This window comes from Petaurus breviceps, unplaced genomic scaffold (assembly GCF_028583685.1).
Source record: "Petaurus breviceps papuanus isolate PSGF00001 unplaced genomic scaffold, PetGlider_PUasm1.0 226, whole genome shotgun sequence".
Taxonomy (NCBI): Eukaryota; Metazoa; Chordata; class Mammalia; order Diprotodontia; family Petauridae; genus Petaurus; species Petaurus breviceps.
In genome coordinates, this window is record NW_027185890.1 from 580,543 (window position 1) to 599,328 (window position 18,786).

The 18,786-nt window shown below is 37.6% G+C and overlaps 1 protein-coding gene and 1 long non-coding RNA gene across 9 annotated transcripts in view; one reads left to right on the plus strand and one right to left on the minus strand.

The window, feature by feature from the left end:
- The window catches only part of LOC138166829 (uncharacterized), a 50,631-nt gene extending 33,741 nt beyond the window's left edge, over window positions 1-16,890 (minus strand). The window contains exon 1 of the long non-coding RNA XR_011169741.1: window positions 10,793-16,890. This is a non-coding gene — a long non-coding RNA (uncharacterized lncRNA). The remainder of the gene's footprint in view (window positions 1-10,792) is intronic.
- The window catches only part of ARL15 (ARF like GTPase 15), a 513,713-nt gene that overhangs the window by 396,001 nt on the left and 98,926 nt on the right, over window positions 1-18,786 (plus strand). The gene's annotated exons all lie outside the window — the stretch shown is intronic.

The following is an 18,786-nucleotide window of genomic DNA, read 5'->3' on the forward strand; positions in this document are numbered from 1 at the left end:
TGGACAAGATAGGGAAACAGCTGGATTGTGTGAAGGGAGTTCGAATAGAAGTAATATGAAATAAGGTTGGAAAGTTTGGTTCAAACTTCAGTCTGTGGAAGGCATGAAATGCCATGCTAAGGAGTTTGTTTTTGTTCTTGGAAGCACGGCTGTGAAAAGTTTTTGAACAGAAGAATTATGAGGTCATTACCTTAGCATTAGGAAGAGATTTTGGCAGCTATTCTGCAGACCTTGGATCCATTGGAGAGGGAATTGACTGGAGGCCAAGAGACCAGTTGCAAAGTTATTATAGTTCAAGTGAGAGGTGATAAGGACCTGGACTAGTGATGGCAGTCCAGGTGGAGAAGAGAGATTATCAGGTAGAACCAACCTCTAGGAAGTAGAGTATTATTTGGTAGCTGGTTGCATATAGGATATGCCACAGGATCTTCCATGCTAGAGATATAGGAGGCACTCAATTATGTCAGCTCTTGGAGTTTCCTTATGTCTCTCCTTCTCTCCAAATATCTAAAATCCTTTCCCTTCAGCTCAACCTAAGCCCTACTTCTGTAAGAGAACTTTCTACTTCCCTTCCAATTTAAATAATCTTTGCTACTTAAATTAGCACTTAATTATGTAATAAGTCTCTTATTGTCTTTCATTCTGAAAGAGGATCATGACATCAGGAATGTGATAAGTGAGGGAGGGCTGTGCAAAATCACCAGCCTTGCTGTCTCCTCCATAGTCATCTGGGTCCAGTGGTGAGATATAGATCGGGACGACTAGAGGTGGCCCTGGATGCAGTGGGAGACCCTTGGCCCTTTTAAGCTAAGGTCTTTAATAGGTCTTAATTTGACTGAGGCAAGCCCATTCAGTGATTTAAGGCTGGGTAAGAAATGAGGCAAAGAATGGCCTCTACTTGAAGAAAAAGATCTGGGAAGGGAAGACCTTCAGGGTTTCTGACCAAAACAGAAACTATTGCTATTAATATCAGCTCTGAGCCAGGCAAGGCCCAAACAGTGACCAAGTGGGTCTTGGCCTGGGACCTGTTGTTGGCCAGTCAATAAGAGCCAGAGTGATTAGGGATTAAGGCTTGGTCCTTAAGAAAGAAATCAAACCTGTGAACCCCAAGGTATCTTGTGACGTTTTAGCAATCAAAAATTTTAGCTACCTTTTAAGGCTGGACAAGAAAGGAAGCAAAGAGTGGCCTTTGTTACCTAGTCAAAAAAAATCTGGAAGGGGAAGATGCAGTCTTTTATTGTTTTGTAATCCTTTCTTAACTCCCAACCTGATACAAAAGTCCCTTATCAAATTAAGCAAGTTTATTGAGCACTACTAAGTCCTAGGCTCTGTGATTTACTTCTCTTCTATCTTCCCACAGGACCAACACAAAATTGAGCATATGATATTTTGTACATTTGCTCATGCTTTTCCTTCTGATAGGAGTATAACCTCTCCCTTCTCATTTTTGCCTTTTAAATTCTTCAGCTCCCAACTCAAATTCCACTTATTTCATGCAGACTTCCCTGATCACGCTGTCTGAACACTTGAGCTTTCATAACATTTTGCTCATACCAGCCACTTATCATTTACATACAATCTTCCTAATTTTGTTGTTATTTATTTATGTTTTATTTCTTCTCCTAGATTATAAATTCAGTGATGGTAGTCATTATATCTTATTCATTGCTATAAATAACCCTTATAGCTGCAAATATAGTGCCTTATACATTCATTATTTCACCAAATACATGTGTAGAGTTTCTGGAAAAGATAAAAGTTTAGTTGAGACTGAAACTCAGATTGTTTTAGAGAGATGAGACATAAATCAAAATAGCTACAATGGGAAATTTTACATAATTGCATTGAGTTACAAAACTAAATCACATGAAGGAAGAAGGAAAGTTATTACTAACTGGCATCCTGGAAGATTTATCAAGAAGGTAGCATTTGAATTGAACTTTATTTTTATTTTTTGCTTTTTGTAGGGCAATTGGGGTTAAGTGACTTGCCCAAAGTCACATGGCTAGTAAGTGTATCAAGTGTCTGAGGCTGTATTTGAACTCAGGTCCATTCACTTGCACCACCTAACCACCTCTGAATTGAACTTTAAAGACAAAGAACTTAATAGGTAAATTTATAAGAAATTGTTTGAATGAATAATTGAATTTTTTGATGTTACTATTAATATGTAATTTTTAAAAATACTGACCAAATAAAGAGCTTGTGTTCCTTTCATTTGATAATGTGTTGGTTTTGAGGTAATGGGATTGCCATAGGAGTCAGTAATGGCTATGGAAGACTTGAGTTTAATTTATCCTCTCTTCTTACTCTTGTATTTGTTGAAAGTACTAATGAGAAATGAAGTGGCAAAAGACTTATCAAAATAGAAAGGAGACAAAGCCAGTACTTCATCCCTGAACACTTATTAAGGTACATTTCAGTCTTTTTTGACTGTTGTTTAACATTTTCTTTCTGCAATACCTTTTTTTTTTTTGTAATACCTTTTTTAAAGGAAAGATATTACCTCAAAATATTTGTAAATTAAAATTTGTGGCTATTTTAAGCATCTGCAAATAAAGGGAGCATAAACAACTATTCAGGGAAGTAGTCATGTGAGAGGTGTGTGTATAATCTGGAATTGGGCTGAGCCAAGCAGCACTAGTTTCTTATTCAAAATCTCTGGTAGGTTTTTTTTTTTTTTTTTTGCCTTTTTTGGAGGACAGTTGGGGTTAAGTAACTTGCCCAAGGTTACACAGCTAGTTTTGTGTGGGTGTTAAGTGTCTGAGGCCTGAACCGAACTCAGGTTCTCCTGACTCTGGACCAGCGCTATACTCACTGCACCACCTAGCTGCCCCACAGTAGTTTTTTAAATGAAGGGTCAAACCCAGACTAGCTTGGTGAGGATTTCTGTTTTCTTAGTTTTGGTTAAACTTACAAGTTGTAAAGAGATCCCAAGACCCAGGGTTACCCTCAGGGTATTTTGGAAAATTCCTACTCTTCCTAACTAAGGTTCTATAAGAGAAACTGAAAGTTAGGATCGGAATACCTTTAGTAATGCAGGGAGACTAGTTTGGTATTTCTCAGGCCCTATTCAAGCCTATATGCGCTAGAGGGGAGGGGTGACTGCCTCAAGAGAAAATGCAGTGTGGTGTGGTGTATGCATATCTCATGTAAAGTGAAGTAACCATAAAACTACAGATTTTAGTTTTTAGATGAATTGGGGTAGAGGGTCAAAAGGAAAGGAAAAGCAGCATGAATTTAAAATAGACATGGAAAATGGACAACTAAAAATTATAAATACCCTATCATACTTTGATAAATAGTTTACAGAAAACTTTTTTTTTATTTCAATGTCAAAAGAGCAAAGCAGTCTTCATAAAAGGCACCAAAATGTATTGCCTTCAAATAGGGAAGAAAAAAGGCATTAGAATGTAATGGTGAGTTCAGTGTTACACTCCCCTTATACCAGAGCTCAAATGAATTGATGTGCATGGGTTTCTTCAAAATACAGTGTTTCCAGAGTCAAGTATACAAGCATGTGGTAAGGGAGTGAGGAGCAAGGGGACAGCATCAGACAGCAACCGTGACAAGTGAGACCACACCGAGGACAGTGTGTGTCCAGTTATGGGCAACTTCATTCCAGATGTGGAACAGTTGGAGGGAGTTCAGAGGAAAGCAATGAGAAAAGAATTAGACTGGATAACAAACCAGAATGTAAATGAGAGGCAATTGCATTTGAAAGTTGAATATATGAAGGCAGTGAACAGGGTTTTTTCCATATCTGATTTTTCTAGCAAGGGCCAAAGAACTAAAGAGTTTTAAGAGGGTTTGATGTAGTTTGATTTTCCCCCCTTTTGAACTAGAAGAGACTTTTGTTTTCAAATGCATGCTATAAGCCTAAGTGAGGAAAAAGTACGTGATATACTGAAAATTAGATGATAGGCAGAGGCCATTTGATATGAAATGGGGCAGAGTGAGGACAACAAATGTAAATAAAACAGCAGGGAAAATTACTTGAGTGTGGGCTCTACAAATTATAGAGCAATCTACAGGGGAAATGTTGGAAGCTCCATCCTTTGAGGCAAATAAAAGTAGGCTGAACTAAGTACTAGAAATTTTATTGTAGGGAATAATCCTTGACTTGGCAGGGCACTGGGTGAGATTACCTAATGGGTCTCTTCCGTTTATTTTCTATGATTCATCCACCCTAGCCTGGGGCAATACACAGTTGAGTCATTGCTGAGTGCAGATATCTCATTAAAAATGAAATTAAATGCCATTAAAAATGAAATGCTACTAACTTCAGATGAAAAGAAATTAGGTTTCTTTGCACTTCCAGTTGTAGAGCTCTGAAATAAAACACAAATTGTAGAAACAAAATTGAGTAATTGCAAAGAAAGAGCAATGAAAGTTGTAAGTAGCAGGGAGATGAAGGGTGTGATGTCTCCAGCAAGGTTGCTGTTCTTGTTCTAAAGAAAAGGGTCCCCTAAAATTTTGAATTATCTGAGAATTTGTGGCTTGAGGATTTCTCCTTCACCTGCTATTGAGACTGGAGTCCCTGAAGTGAAAATTTCAGATTTAAAAAGTAAAAAAAATCCATGACACAAATTTGGATCTTGATCTTGACGCTGAGTTCCCTGTATTCCCCTAAGATGTGAAGGAATTGAGCTCATTAATCATCATTTTAAAAAAGAGATCCTCCTATCCAGCATAACACCATCATAGCTGCACTGCATAAGTTACTTTGTATGTTGCTAGAGTAAGGTGAGAATATAGAAAATAACAATGAATTTCTACAAATAATTTTATAAATTAATTTCTAGGATCGACAAATACTCTATTCCTAAGAATATATCTATGCTTCGTAGCATTTTTAAAAGTAATTGCAAAACCGTGCTAACAGTTGATACTTCATAGTTTGCAAATACTTCATAGTAATTTGATACTTCATAGTTTACAAAGAAAGAAATTATGAAATAGGGTGTTTTATGCCTGGAAAGTCTAATTAGAAATTCCAAATTCTTAGTAATACTATCTCAAACTCCGCGTGTTCTCCCCCCCCAAAAAAAATTCCTCTTTCCCCCAAACCCATCCTTCTTCTAGACTTAACTGTTATTGTCCAAGGCACCACATTCCTCCTGGTCACCTAGACTCACAGCCTTGATAAACTCCTTTCTCTCACTCATACTACAGACCTAGTTGTCAGAACTTATCATCTCCATCACATTTCTTGTATGTCCTCTTCCCTATGCTCACATAGCTGCCAGTCTAGTTGAGGGGCTTATGACCTCTTTCCTATACCAATAATGCTAGCATTCTAATTGGTCTCCCAGTATCCTGTCTTTCCCTACTTCAATATATCCTCTATGGAGCTGCCAAAGTTGTTTTCTTGAAGTGTAGGTCTGACCATGTCCTCTCTCTATTCAATAAACTCACCTATTAGATCAAATATAAAGATCTTAGGCTCGTAAAAGTTTCTCATGACCTGACCTTCTCCAGCCTTTCCACTCATCTCTTCCGTGCACTCTTATCATTTGGCCACATTGGTCAGCTTGCTGTCCCTTGCTCATGATATTCCTTCTTCCCAGCTTTTGCATAGCTGTCTGACTTGACTGGAAGGCCAACTCTCCTCACCTCCATCTTAGATCCTTTGACTTCCTTTAAGACTCAATCTATGTGCCACCTTCCTTTTTTTCTAACCACATTTACTAGAGTTTCCCTCTCTAAGGCTAGATACATATCTAGCCACATATATACATGGCACATATATCCATATAACACATACACATACGTATTATATATACATATATGCCTACATATGTATGTATTTATATTTCATGTATCTTTATTTACATGTTTCTTTCCCCCATTAGAATATAACCTCCTTTAGGGAGGGATCCTTTTTGACTTTCCTTTTATTACCTGCCCTGAGTTTGGTGTCTGGGACATTTTTTTGTGGTTCCAGTTCACATCCAACTCTTTGTGACCCCATATGGGGTTTTCTTGGCATAGATATTGGAGTGGTTTGCCGATTCCTTTTCCAGTGGATTAAGGCAAAGAGAGGTTAAGTGACTTGCCCAGAGTCAAACAGCTAGTGAGTATCTGAAACCAGATTTGAACCCAGTCTTTCTGACTCCCGACCCAGCACTCTTTCCATTGAGCTACCTAGCTGCTTCTTCCTGACATATTGTAAATACTTAATTTTAGGTTTGTTTGATTGTTCAGTTAATTTCCTGATCACATAAGACAGTTCTGAATAAGTGTACAGTCAGCTTACCCTGCATCCTATGTATAAATACCTCCTGAGCAGCCTTCATGTAGTTGTGCCTCAATAAGCTACATGCTTCCCATTTACCATTTGTTCTCAAAGTGACCAGAAATCTTGGGGATCTTGGGAAGTAAGGCAATATTGAGAATGATGGATGACTGTCCTCCATTGGTACTAACTTTTGCCTTCATGGCCCTCATGTTACTCTGTTCTGGAAAGCACTTAACTGAATATGCAGCAATGTTTGATATCTGTCTCAACCCTCTACTTGGAAAGGAGCTCCACAACAAAAGCTGAGACCATGTCTTTAATTAAACTTAAGACTTCCCAGAAGAAGCTTTCACAATGGTCTGCTCAAGTAGAATACAGGTACAATAAATATTATTTGAATTTGAATATGCATCAAATCTTCCCTTGTCCTTTATTCCTTTTGTCTAGTTAGTCACCAGATCTATTGATTTTGTTCTTGGAAATGTCCCTCACATCTCTCCTTTCGTTTCCCTTCCCACTGACACCACCCTAGTCCACACCCTCATTCCTTCCTAACTGGTCTCTGTGGTGTTGCCAACTTAATTTTCTTGAAACAGTGTCTTCATCATCTATTCTCCCCAACTCAACACACCTCTAATGGCTCTTTTCTGCCTACAAGATAAAAATCTGAACTTCTGAGACATGGCATTAAAATTTCTCCATCATTTGTCCTATCATTGGATCCTGAGATGTGTGTCCAATCCACCCAGGTTCCTAGCTTGAACTTTCCGGTCCAGCTGGACCAGTGTTTCTGTTGGTCCAATGTCGAAGCCTTAATTCCCACCATTTACTTTGCTTGGCTTTCCCTTCCCCCAGCCAGATTGTTCTCCTTCATCAAGACCTGTCTAGATGACATTTTGCTCCACACTGATCTCTCTATTATTTGAATTTATCACATTTTAGTACCTGTATCAGTCACTTTGACACTTAATCACAGTGATAATGATCACATGTAATTGTGATCACACCTGCCTTGTCTAGTTTAGATTGGGTCAGATACAGACATTGACATCCAGGAACTGGAATACTTTATTGAGATGCACAGCCTCTCTTTTATGAAGTATAATGAAGTTGCAAACCTGGATGTCAAATTATATTATTTCATAAAAAATTATACCATCTACAGTGGTATATGATTTAATTGGGACAGAGTTAAATAATTAGCTTTATTAATTTTCATAATGAACCATAATTTTAAAAATAAATATGACCTGTTTCTCCTTTTTGAAAATAAACAAACATGGGGTGGCTAGGTGGCGTAGTGAGTAGAGTGATGGCCCCAGAGTCAGGAGAACCTGAGTTCGGATCTGGCCTCAGACACTTATCACACACACACACACACACACACACACACACACACCAAAAAAAAAAAACAACTAGCCGTGTGACCTTGGGCAAGTCACTTAACCCCAACTGCCCCACTCCAAAAAGCCAAAAAAAAATTTCATTTAGGGGCAGCCAGGTGGCTCAGCGAGTAACAGCACCAGCTCCAGTGTTGGGATGACCTGGGGATCAAATCCGGGCTGGGATACTTAGCACCACACCCAGAAATAACTGGCCGTGTAACCTTGAGCAAGTTACTTAACCCCGATTGCTTTAAAAAAAAAAAAAGAAAAGAAACAAACATGATTTGGCACTTTAGTTCAGAAGCTTTTGACACATTCCTTAATTCCTCATCATGAAATCACACTTTTACCACATGGGACATAAAGCGTACCTTTGAACAGTCCATTTGTCCAAGTCTAGCTTTGCTTATAATCCATAAATTCAATGGGATTTAAATTAGGTGATTTCCTATACCACTAAATTATATTTAACTCAGTTTCTTAGATAAATTCCTTAACCTTTCATGGTATTTGAAATGTGGCAGGGCCAGTTGCCATATTCCATCTCCATTTGAGAATTTCTGTGATTCTAGAATAATTCTGCTTCTCAGTATAACAATATATTTATCCCATGGTTTTGCAAATTTACTTGAAGTCATACCCATTCTTAAAAATCACAGAATTAAAAACAGAGGGCAATGAAATATATGTGTGATAGTGTAATTTTGTTTCATCTGATCAAGGTCAGATGTTCAGAGTTGGCTTGAAAAGTGAAAACACACCTGCATGACCAATACTTTCACAAAATGAAATCATATCAAAATTATTGCCAAGTCATCATTATATCCCAAGTCATTCTTGTACCACTATTATCTCTTCCTAGAATTCAGTAATGTACAGAGGGCTCTGTTTTATCTGTAACTCTGAGGCTTTCAATAAACAATAATTGTTTATTCTGACAATGTATTTTTAAAATATAGCTCTGGCCAGAGTTTTAGAAGCTTGAACAGTTGATCGTTATACCTGTCTAGGTCTTAGCAATGAGTATTTTGCACACAGTGTTTATTTAATATTCTGGAATTAGATATTTAAATCTGATAGTAAGAAAAGTCTAGTTTAACTACCAAATTAGTCTAATTAACTACCAAATGCTATACTGAAGAAACCAATAGAATTGAATGTTTTATTTTGTAAAGACTTCAGGTATAATTTTTTGCCTGCTATGCCATATTTATTAATCATATTTCCCTTATTTTTCTCTAATATTTTCTCCCTGAAATACAAGACTAAGAAGAAATTATATGAGTATTTAGGTATTGGTCCACTGTTTCCTTTAGTAACCTTTTTAAAAAAACATCCTTAAAAACCATATCTTCAATAATAATTCACCTAGAGTTTTACATCAATTAGTGGCAGACTTCCTTAGAACCAAGGAGTCAGCATAACTCTTTTAGTTCAGTAATATATTTCTGAATAGGGTGAGACAGCACTCTCAGAGAAGCCTTAGTAGATAGCTGCGAAATATGAGGGAAAAAATAGGTTAATGGCATAAGTGATGCTAATGTCTTTAAGTTTTAGAGCCCTTCTTTTCCTGTGTCTTCCATTTTTTTGGTCCTCAATGACACCTTTCTTCTCACGAATGACATTATATCTCTGGGCATCTTTACCAGTACTGGCTGTTACTGATTATGCCTTTTCTCATACTTCCCAACTCATCGACCATGGTGGAGGAGTCAAAAAAAAAAAAGGACTAGCTTCTCATTGACACTTCCAGACTTCTCTACTGCTGTCACTCAGCAACTTCAATTCTATTTCACACTATCCAGATTTATCACTCAATCCAGATCAATCTACTAAACTACCACAAACTACTCCTACACTTTCACTTTATCTCAGCAACACACAGGGATAGTCATACCCTTCATTTGACCTTCACCCACAAGTATTCCACTTCCAAGCTCAAGAACTCAATGATTCTATTATCTGCTCATAATACTTTCTCATTCTTCCTTCCCTATTCCTTACTCTTCCTAATCTTTTTCTTCATGATGACCTCTTATCTCTCCACCCCTCATCATCTCTTTTCTCACTACACTTTCATCATTTCCCATTCTTGACGCCCTCATAGGCTCTCTACGCTATTCTCTCCTCTAGTCCCATCATCTCTCATTCCTTGCCAGTTCTTCTCTTCTTCCAAGTTCTTTCTTCTCCTCCTGTCCTGATTATACACAAGTTGGATGTCAAGCCCCATGGTTTCTTCCTTTACTAGTCTCTATTAAAGAGATGGCCCTTCTTGTCAATGCCAACCCCTATACATCTATCATTGATCCTATTCCCTTCCAATTCCTCCATCAGATTGTCCCCACTCTCATGCACTTGCTTTCTCCTTCTCCTTTCTCTCCCTTTCTTCCCCCTACCACTTTTCTTTCTGTCTGTCTCTGTCTCACCTTTAATCTCTCCCAATCTACTTATTCTTTCCTTGTTGTACACAATTATGTTTATTTCCCTTATCCTCAAAAATTTATCAATTGATCACAACACCTGTATTAACTATCTTTAATTCTATTTCTTAGTTAATTCCCAAGTGAACCATACTCAGTGCCTTTACCTCCTCTCCTCTCACTCTCTTTTAAAACCCCCAGTTTAAAGTGACTTCTGATTTCATAATTCAGTTTAAGCTCTTCTCACCAGTTACCAGTGATTTTTTTTTTAACTGGCTAATCTAATGGCCTCTTTTCAGTCCTCATCCTTCTTGGCCACTCTCCAGTATTTGGCACTGTCGACCACCTTCTTCTCCTGGATACTGTCTCCTCTCTGAGTTCTTGTGACCTCTTTTTCTTCACTCCACTGTTTTATTGCTCCTTCTCATTCTTCTTTGCTGAAACTTCGTTCCATGCCCACTAATTCTAGATATTTTTGTAGTTTAGTTTCTGGGCCCTTCTCTTTTTATATTCTCTCATTTGGTGATGTCACACACTTCCAGGAGTTCAATCATCATCTTTATCCATCTCTAATGTTTTCTCTGAAACTGTAATCCCACAGCTATTAGAAATTTGAAACTGGATACCCCATAGTGTAGCACCAACACAATATTCCCATTACCATTACACATAGCTATCTCAAAGTCTGCATGTCCCAAACAGAACTCATTTTCTTTCCCTCGAACCCAGCCCTCTTCTGGACTTACCTGTTACTGTCCAGGGTACCACAATCTTCCGCTCAGTCTGGTTCACAGCCTGGATGTCATCCTTCTCTCCTCACTCTCTTTTGTATCACATATCCAATCGCTTGACAGGTGATAACTCCACACTATTTCTTGTATATGTCACCTTCTCTCCACTAGTATGGCCACTTCTCCATTTCAAGTCCTTATCACTTCTTCTCTGGACACTTACAACAGCCTCCTAATTGGTCTGTGTCATGTCTGTCTGCTCTCTAGTCCATCTTCTATGTAGCTGCCAAAGTTAGGTTTCTATTTTTTAAAAAAAATTAAATTTTATTTATTTTATTCTGAACTTAAATAAAACAAGCATTTTCATAACATAGTAGAATAGAAGAAAAAAAGCTGAATGCACATGAAACTGCAAATCTATTCTGTACAACTTGCTATACCTTTTAAACATACTATAAAGTGACAAAGTTATTTTTCTAAAGCATGGGTCTGACTATTCTATTCTCCTACTTGGTAAGCTCCAGCCATTCCCTAGTACAACTGGGAAGCAAAAATACAGAGTACTCCCTTTGGCGTTTGTCCCCTTCTTATCTTTTCATTCTTCTTTCACGTTCCTCTTCTCTGCTCACTCTGTTCCTTGTTTGCTTGCTGTTATACTCTCCCTCTAGTCCATTTCTCCTCTCTTTACCCCTCCCCACCAAAGCCTGAAATGTTCTTCTTCTCTTCTTCTCCTTAGAAACTCTGGCTTCCTTCTGTACTTAAACTAAGTGCCCCTTTTTGCTGGAGGCTTTTTTGGGTCCTCCAGGATGCTAGTGCCTTCCTTTGTAAGGTAACTTTACATTAATTTTGCACCTTCCTTTTTTATATTCAAATGTGTATGTGTCTGTATCATTAAAATATAGGTTTTCTCATATTTTATTTGCATCACTAGCACTTAGCACACTGCTTTGCTTATAGTAAACTTGTGATAAATGCCTTTTAATTGTTTGCTTTGGTTTTTGTCTTTGTATCCCCAGTGGCTGAAGCAATGGATTTTTAATAAATGCAAATTAATTGACTGTTCACTTGGATCTACTTGGGATTTTCTTTCCTTCCAAGATTTGGGATTTTAGCACTTTGGACTTAGAGACAATAGTAATAGAAACTGTTTTATCCTTTGTGAATGGTTGATATTCCTCCTTGGGCTGTTGGAGGTGTATTGAAGAATCATCATCTCTATTATATTAGCCTGAGGTAGACAGAAAAGGATTAGAGAAGGGAGTGGGAAAGGGGGATGAAAGTCACTTATCAGAAAGAGATCTGCCTTCTGTATAGTTCTCTGTTATCCATGCCTTTGATATATGCCTCATGGGAATTATTAATTGTATCCTATCTAGAAGACCTCTTCTGGGAGCAGAGATTATTTTCTAACACGTAGCACAGAGTCTGGCACATAGTAGGTTTATTGACATACTTATTTAGAAGTCGTGAGAATAAGAATATTTCAGTGATCCACAATTTTTGTGGTGTGTGTGCTCCCTCCGCTGTTACAAGCTCATTCCCTCTACTTTTTAGTGAGTTGCTATAGCAAAAAAAACAAACAAAATCCCGTCACCCAGTGCCCAACTTTCTGGTGTTGAGTAGTTCTTAACTTAGCTAAGCTGATCCTCAGACAGCTTAGCTGTGGCAGACACAGGCTGCTTCTAGCTGGGCCCACACTCAAAGCCTTTCCAGCTTGGCTGGAGGTGGGGTGGGGTGGGTAACCTGCCAGGGCTTGCTCTTTTGTCTCAGAGACTTCATGGTTATCACACACTATAATAAGATGTAATCTTTTTAATTTAGGTTTTTTTTTTATCAAAATGTAAGTTTAGAGGAAGAAATACTAGGAGAGGAAATATGCCAATCCTTTATTAAATATGGTCATTTTATGTTTTATAAATGTTTATCCATTACAACCCATTGAAAATCATTAATGGTTAGGGTATACAATTTGGGGAGATGGAAAGCTAGTTTGTAGAATCATAGATACCATTTTTATCATAGCTGGAATGAATAGATATCAAAGTAGATCCTTTATTATTGTCAGAGCCTTTAATTAGGAAAAATGGATCAAAAATCCGTATAAAAGTGATTGAATTTATTCTCTTCTCATGTGACGGGACATGTTCCAAGGATTCTTGTTAGGATCTTAAAGAAAAACCCTTATCTTTTTGCTTCACTTTCTTGGAAGAGTACCAGGAACATTCACAGTTACCAGGGTAGGAACCATGTAGATAACTAATAATATTGGAAAATTTTTCAGGCCCAGAGCATCAGCTACTTTGGCTTGCAGTCAAAAAAATTCTCTTGCTTAAATAAAGGCTCTTTTCTTAAATACTTAATTTATATTTTATGGAATCTTAAAATGTGTACATTCATTCAACAAATATTTTACATCATGAGACAGAACTGGGAGGGATCATAAAGGCCATACAGTTCAGATTTCCTCCCTCCCCATGAGATGGTAACACTTTCTACTGTATCTTTGACATTTTTCCTCCACTTGAATGTTTCTAATGATGAGTGACTGGTAAGAAAGTTCCATACAAGAGTGATACCAGGGGGAATAGAAAGGAAGAGATGAATGAAGGAGATATTATAGAAGTAGAATCAACAAAATTTAATAAGTGATTAGACATGTGAACTAAGAAGAAAAATGAGTGATAAAGTCCAAGATTTTGAATGTAGGAGTATGGGTGAACGGAGCCATGCAAAAAGTAATTAAGTTTGAAAGTCAAGCAGGTTTAAGGAAAAAACAAATTGAGCATGATTTAGACATGTTGAATGTGAGGTACCATTGTGACATCCAAATGGAGATGGTCTATAGAAAGTTAGAAAGACCATTCTGAAGCCTTAAAAGCAAGATCAGTATTGAAAATCATTTGCACAGAAGTAGTATATGAAACCGTAGGAATAAGTGAGATTGCCAAGGGACAGAATGAAAAAAAACAGGGCAAGCACAGACTATTTCAAGAGTCACTTGAAATAATTGGGGAACAGACGAAGTTATCTAAAGGCATGTCCTAAAATATGTATATTATGTGTTTTGGAATCTGCACATTGAAAGGAGGGTAATTTGTAGTTGGGTAAATAACGAGTGTATGGTTTGGTAAGTAGTACATTCAACTAATATCCTATGAACTCCATAGGAAGTAACATTGCTATCTCAGACCCACTGGGCACTCGCTGCTGATTAGTTTTTAATGAAACCCAATAGAAATTGACCAATAATGGTTGCTCTTACTGGGTTTTAGTCATTCAAGCAGTCAACATGGATATCTTACTGTATCAAATGACTGGATCAGTAGTGATGAGAGAGACATTTGACTTAACTGTGACATGTGGTTTCCTAGTTTTCACATTGTTCTTGACTCATAACATCCCATGTCTTTTTTAACCTATACAAGCATATTTGTCTTAAAAATATTTCTTGTCAATGTATTGTAATTCCATTTTATATTATAGCATTGGTCTTAGTAATGATGATTAACTCTCAATTCTATAACATGTAATGTTGAACCAAACACCTCCTTTGAAACAACCCTGCAAAGTATAGTGATCCCTTCTACATCATGGGGGTTAGGGGCTTGGTGTCCCTGCAATCTGGAAAATTCGTGTAAAATTTCTTGGCCGTCCCTTTGTACCAGAGAAGTCTGAATTTTTTCTTTTTCTCTTATGGAGTGATTATAGGACTTTGTTATAAAATTTGGTTTAATATACAGTATTACACCTATATTTTAAACATTTCTGAGTTTTTAACTTTTTCTGTGACATCTGTGTCATCTGCAGCTTCCACAAAACTACCCCAAAATTCCCATTTAATTTCTTATGCCAACCCATGATATATTGAAACTATGATGGGGAAGGTTGCAATGTGGAAGTAATAACTATAGATAGTCGTTGTAAGTATTAATCCCCTTTTAAAGTTGAGGAAACATGAAGGCATCAGAAGTGAAATCGTTTGCCTGAGAGCATGAAGCCAGTCAATAGCAAAGCCTAAATTCAAACCTTCTTCTCCCAAGTCCTATATTTATCAAGAGTTAGGCCAAACCAAATGTCTTTATCAAGGCACAGATCCATTTGTGACTACCTAGCATATATGAGCCCCCACAACACTAGCACTGCTCCCACAACACTGGTTCTTGTGTTGGAACATGGGAATGGTAAAATGGCTTTTTGCAACATGAATATGTCTAGTTTCTATGATAATGGCTATATCTTTGCACTCAGACATAAGATTCACTAGGCACATTATGAAGGAAATCTTCAGTACCCATAGATGTATTCTCCAAATCCACTTCATACCTGAGTATGGTAAATGGTGGTATTGGGAAGGAGATAACTAAAAGGGACATAATTGAAATAGACAATTGACTAACTCCCAGTCATCGAATTGTTGAATGCTGAGATGAGCAGCAGAGATGAGGTAAAACAGATAGCCCTCCCCAATAGGTATGACTTTTCTGTTTCATATTTGCCATTTCATTTTGTTATATAGTTATATTGCCAGATAATCTCTGTGGAGACAGAAATGCTGGCCAAACAGCTGTCCTGATGTTACTAAACCTATCAGCAACCTTTGACTGAATGGATCATCATGTGCTGCTGACCCACCTGCAAACATTGGGGTTGGAGAGGATGGTGCTGTCTTATTTGGCTTAGTGCCTTCTCCATTTTGAAGAGCCCAGACGACTCATATGGGCTCTCTTCCTTTTCTTTCTCCAATCCTTTAATTGTTTTATTTTTTTTTTTCTTCAGAAGCCCATTTGCATTTCACAGTCCCATGGGTCTGGATTCTCTCACCCCTTCTGTTCAGTTTCATTAGGCAAAAGCTCTGAATTTTACAGAGAAAAGACAGGGATTTGAAATTCACTAACCCAGTCAGTGCTGTAGTCTGTATCTCATGTCCACATTTAATACTAACTACAATAAATATTTTTGGAAGGAAGGGATAACTCAATCCAACAATCATTTATTAAGCATCAGCTGTATGCAAACACTATTCAGCTCAATGATGAATATATAAAAACTAAATAAAAAATAGTCCCCTCAAAGTACTAAGGGGCATGCTGCATGTAAACAGAAATAAATTTGAGGAAAAAAAATTTTTTAATAAAATAAAATTAGAAAATTAAAAAAAAATTTTTTTAAAAGAAAGAAATTTGAGGCACGAGAAAATGCCCACAACTAGGAGGAAATCATGGGATCATAGATCGTGACCTGGAAGAAATTTTACAAGACTAGTACACCTGCTTCATTTTACAGATTAGGAAATGGAGGCCCTAACAGGTAAAATAATTTGCCAAAGATAACACAGATACCTTAGTGGGGAGATTTAAACTCAAATTGTCTGAACCCAGAGCTACTGGTCTTTACAGTAGGCTATGCTGGATCAGTAGGTGGCCTCTGAATTGAAGTTGAGGCAAAGGAGATGTAATCTGTAAAAAGAAAAGAGCTGCTGAGTCCAGAGGTCAGTGGTCAGCACACGGGCTGTTTCAACTGGAAGGTAGAAGTGTAGGATGGAGTCACAATGCAGAGAGTTTCAAATGCTAAGGTAATACTAATCTGTACCTTGTCTCACAGGCAGGTGGAAGTTCATGAAACTTTTTGAGTAGAGGCCAATGTCCCCTGACTCTGCAGTTAGCATTCTTTCTTCTGTATCAGACTGCTTAGTTATCTGTTTTTCTATCACCACATCTAACATGGCACCTCGCTAACAACATCTAACACTATTAGCCTGAGATTTTTAGGAATATTATTTTGTCATATGTTAGAAGATATTATAGAATGGAAATATTGGAAGCAGTAAAACCAATTAGGAAGCCGTGACAGCAGTCCTTGAAGGAGGTGGTAAGGAATTCAAGGGAAGACAAAGGAAGACGAGGGAGGTAGACACCTAGAAGGACAGATAGGTAGTCTAGTGCCCACTAATAACAATGCATTATCTTATTAAAATAATACAATTACAGATGAAGTGGTATTTTTAAAAAACTTAGCATAGTGCCTGGTACATAGTTCAGTCATTTTTGGTTTGGGTCCGACTCTTCATTGACCCCATTTGGGGTTTTCTTGATGAAGATACTGGAGTGGTTTGCTATTTCCTTCTCCAACTTATTTTACAGATGAGGAAACTGAGGCAAACAGTGTTAAGTGACTTGGAAAATGAGTCTTCCTGACTGTAGACCCTGTACCCTACTGTGCCACCTACCTGCTCCTGGTATATAGTAGGTACTATATAAATGCTTATTTCCTTCCCTTGTAACAAAGTCCTTGAGTTCTTGGAGATCTTGCTTGTTATCTAGAGGAATCCCATAGTAGTCTTATCTAACATACTACATATTTAATTAATTCAATTCAACACATTTTTATTAAATGTCTACTAAAACAAAGCAGTGCCATACAGAGGAAAGACTACTAACTCCGAAGTCAGGAGACATTGTTTAAAATTCTGCCTCTGGGGGCAGCTCGGTGGAGCAGTGAATAGAGCACAGGCCTTGGAGTCAGGAGGACCTGAGTTCAAATGCGGCCTCAGACACTTAACACAAAAACTAGCCATGTGACCTTGGGCAAGTCACAACCCCAATTGCCCTCCCCCCCCAAAAAAATTCTGCCTCTGAAGCTTGCTACCAGTACGACCTTAGACAAGTCATTTAACTTGCCCAAACCTATTTCCTCATCTGTAAAAGGAAAGATTGGACTACGTGGCCTCCAAAGTCTCTCCTAACTCTAGCTGTATGACCGTCATCCTATGAAACATTCCCTGCCCTCATGTAGCTTAAAACTCAACTACAACCCAACAACTACTGAACCAGATACTAACTAGTCATGGCTGCACAAAGTACAAAAAGAATGTTCCCAGGTGATCTTTTTTTTTTTATCTTTTTTTTTTCTGCTTCTGATTTCTGTTTTACTCTATGAAAAAGAAATGAAAGGTAGAAGATAGGAAAAGGGTTCTAAGTAAGGAAAAGAAGAGTCCAGTCTTGTGTGAAAAAAGAGATAAAAAAAATACATTTTAATTGTGATCAAATTGTAATTGAGTAGATGTTGGTTGGCCCTTTTGTCTGGTGTAGTCTCTGTGGCAACTAGGCTCACCTTGTGTCCTTCCCCAATTCAGTGTGTGCAACAGTCATGCCTCAGTCACCACTTCTTTCCTTCTCATCTGTCTCTGATGCAAATAACTGAATTACCTTCTTATTTCTGCTAGTACCTTGTAGTCCAATACTGATTTCCACAGAAATCAAATGCAGAAGAGTCCATAGTATTTTATATAGGTCCATAGTATTTCAATAAGGAAGCTAGCAACATTTATTGCAAATTTAATTTGATGTTGACATGCAGCTCCCAACCTTTTCTTTTGAGTGAATTGAAATGTTACTCTAGGTTGTAACACTTTTTTTTTTTAAAGTGAAGTTTACTTATAATAATAGTTTGAAGACTTGAAAAACAAAAATTCCACCGCAGGTAAATTATTATTCAGAGATTACTTTTATATTCTTTGTGTCCAAGTCCATTTACTTCTTAGCATCACTTCTTCCCACCCCAGTGGAGATGGTAACAGATCAACTGGAACATTTTGGGCATAATTATGGCCACGTAAAATCACTGGTTTCAGTTCTACTTCTTCCCTGGTAGAGGGATGGAGCCAGTGCTTCATTTTGACCATCCCTTCCCACTTATAAAGAAAAAATCCATTTTTGGTGAGGAGCAACATTTATTACCCTCTTCTCATCCTTTGGAGATCTATGTGTTTGGGTGAACCAAAGGTTGAGAACTTAGGTTATATACTTCCCTATATCATGTCTTGGCATCAGTGCACTCTGTTATAGTAAATTCTATTTTGAAACATTTAAAAATAATTTAATATTTCAAGGTACTTCTTCCACCATTGCAGACCACAAACCCTCTAAACCTTAGCTAATATCATCATGATTCTCTCTAGTACTCCCCTTCTCTTCCTCCCCCGCCCCCCAAAGTTCATCACCTAACGCTTA